The following is a 3,188-nucleotide window of genomic DNA, read 5'->3' on the forward strand; positions in this document are numbered from 1 at the left end:
TGTGAGGTCCCTTCTGTTTGTATTAACGTGGTTCATGGGCCCCGATAGGATGAACACATCCTCTTTCTCGTGTCACTTTAACAAGGTGAAACTACCAGTATTAATTGAATACAAGAAGAGATTATGTTTTTCTGTGCCTTTTCAGTGAAGAATTTTCAGCTTTAAACTATTTGTATTTGAAAATACGAGGATTGATTGCAATTCTTTGTTCGCAACATTGATCCGAAAACACATGTGAGGAAGTGGTTAAGCAACTTCACATATAGATGAGTAAGGGCAGTTTTGCTGTGGCGCCGTGGCTTAGTTGGTTAAAGCGCTTGTCTCGTAAACAGGAAATCCTGGGTTCAACTCCCAGCGGTGCCTACTTGTTGCGTTCATGTTTGGGCTTTGGTGTTTCAAGTCTTCCCGAAACTCACTCATTGTCGTTTTGGACTTTCACGCTGTTATGATTTGGTGATCCAGGTTAAGTTCCACCAGTGAATGCCACTTTTTTTATATTCCGAACTATTACTTATATCTGTGGTTTCTTTCCACTATTCCACAAGCACTTCTGCTTCTCCTCATCTCATATTCCCCCTCCTTCATTCCCAGTTCGGTCGGAACAACGATACGAGGCAGGAGACGCTGCAGATTTGACAGGGAATATTGTGGTAATGGCAGAGATACCACCAGCTGTTCACTCACATTCTCTGATGTCACCGTTCATACATTTAAACCAACAGTATATACATCGTTGTGCTACTTTATTTGTAGTGTAATTGTTTTTTATCCTGGTGGATTAGGAATTCTATTTTGAATTCGAAACTGTCATAATTGTTTGAGGAAGAGGTGTCGCCTTGCCTGGTTTGAAGTGGCAGACACATTATCTGGAGAATGTGAGCCCAGTTCAATGCACTCCAGTCAGTGGACAAAAAGCCTCTCAGCAGCTCCACACTCAAACAGTCACGAAATGTCAGACTTTTCATAGAGCTGAAATAGGTAACGAGCTGGATGGACAGACAGAGTGTCGGAGAATGTGAAACAGGAAGAGGGTGAGACAAAGAGAGAAATATGGAGACACATGCTGAGTTAGACACTGAAAGGACCAATTCTCCATTAGACATTGCTGCAAACCGAGAGAAGAGAAACGAAAGAAGGCAATCATTTAAGCATCGCCTTTCACCAGCTGAGAGCAACGGAAACAGCATTACAGTCAATAAAGTCCTTTTGAATTTATAAAGGTGACGGTTGTCTGTCATTGAGATATTTTGATAAAATCCCTGATTCAACAGATAAGACTGATAATTTCCCAGCTTTATAATATAGAAATGTATAAGTAACGGATATCTGTCGATCTAAAACTTTAACTCAGTTTTCTCCACAGACGCTGTCAGGCCTGCTGAGTTTCTCCAACAATTCATGTTTTCGTTCAGATTTACATTCTCAAAGAAAAATGAAAATCAACATTCTGTTGATCGCTTCACTTTTAAAACCCATCAGAAAATAAAACTGGTTACACTCTCAGACACAAATATACATTACACCGACTGTACACATGCAAACATGCAAAACCCACTTTCAAATTCAGGCCGTGGCAGACCCAAGACCGAAAGTCTCCGTATCGTATTCGAGTCTCGAAACCGCATTGGTAAATCACGTTTTCGCGACCTGCCAAATGCACAGCTGTCAAATTGACTGGCTGTAACAACAAGCTCCATTGAATCAGCCTGTCTTTGGCAGAGTGGGAGCGGGAGAATAATATTGATTCACAGATACGTTTTCAACTACAAATTCACTCTGTCATCACGACCACGTTATTACATCTCAGGAACAGTACCTGACTGTATCGCACCTCAACAGAAAATGACAACTTTAGATGCTGAAGTTGAAAGTCAATAAGTGTAGCACTTGGAAATCACAGCCTGTCAGGCAACATCTAAGGAGCAAGGAAATCGACGATTCAAGAATTCCTGATGAACATCCTATACGCGAAACATAGAATTTCCTGCTCCGCGGATGCTGCTTCACCAGCACCACACTTTTTGACTCTATTCCCAACTCAGCTGATCTGCTTCGGAAAATTGATGATGAACTTGCCAGCATTCAGTTTGAATCTTCTGTCACATGTTTGACAGCTTGCAACATTCCATTCCTCATAAAATTAGATCATTCAAGTTGCGAGCTAAAGATGAACTGTGGATGCAGGAAATCTAAAACACAAGCATAATTGCTGGAGAAACTCTGCATTCTCTGATATCAACTGAATATTGAACATTAAGGGTGAAAAGGAAAAGAGAAAGCTGCAATTTGATAACTGCAACACTTCGTTTCTCCAAAAAAAGACATCATGAAATGCAGTATTTCGATCAGGCTCTCCCCGTCTCAAGTACTGAAAGGATTGCGGAAATAAATGTTGGTCCAGTCATTGCTGAACAAATAAATTATTGCGTTCCTAATCAGTTGTGTCCCCGGCAGACCATGTTAATGTGATCCACAAAGAAGGACAGCCAGGTCCCTCTGTATTCCAGAGACCTGCAATATCTAATTTAAATAAAAGGGTCAGTATTGAATATTCCTGCAAACATCTCATTCTCCACTTAATACTGCATTGGTCAATATTTTACTCACAAAACTCCTCATCTCAACATCACTCAATTTTTATATCCTTAACGGTCTCTTCACCGTTTACCTTTCAAATTATTTTCACCAAGTACATGCCTTTTTTTTTAAATAGAAGACTAAGCTGAGATGATGTCTGTTGGAAATCCAAATATCTCTCTATCACACTTTGTCCCGTGTTTAGTGTGTCCGTGTAAAATGCGTTAAACCTGTGCCCTCTCGGTTTGAATTCCACCATCCTGGGTAAAAACAAGGCCTAGGCCAGTCACCGATCCAACCCCAGTCATGATTTTTTAAATGTCTACAAGTTTACACACCAGCCTGGAATACTGCTGGGAAAAGACCTTGCTCAAATATTCTCCTCTTACAACTCAAGCCCCTGCTCAAACACTCTCTCCTTACAACTCAAGCCCTCTCGACACTGTAACATCCTTGTAAATCTTTTCTTCACTCTTTCAGGTTTTACAATATCTTTCCTGTTGAAGGTGATCGGAACTGTCAGCAATATTCTACATGTGGCTCCACTGATGTTCTGTACAGCCAGAACATGACATGTGAACTTCAATAATCAATGTTCTGACTAATGAAGG

At 40.7% G+C, this 3,188-nt stretch overlaps 1 non-coding gene across 1 annotated transcript; it reads left to right on the forward strand.

Moving 5' to 3' along the window:
- The first annotated feature begins 289 nt into the window (after positions 1 to 289).
- Positions 290 to 363, forward strand: trnat-cgu (transfer RNA threonine (anticodon CGU)). Its single transcript has one exon. It is a non-coding gene; the product is annotated as a tRNA-Thr (tRNA).
- The last annotated feature ends 2,825 nt before the right edge of the window (positions 364 to 3,188 follow it).

Source organism: Chiloscyllium punctatum, chromosome 35 (assembly GCF_047496795.1).
Source record: "Chiloscyllium punctatum isolate Juve2018m chromosome 35, sChiPun1.3, whole genome shotgun sequence".
NCBI classification, from domain to species: domain Eukaryota; kingdom Metazoa; phylum Chordata; class Chondrichthyes; order Orectolobiformes; family Hemiscylliidae; genus Chiloscyllium; species Chiloscyllium punctatum.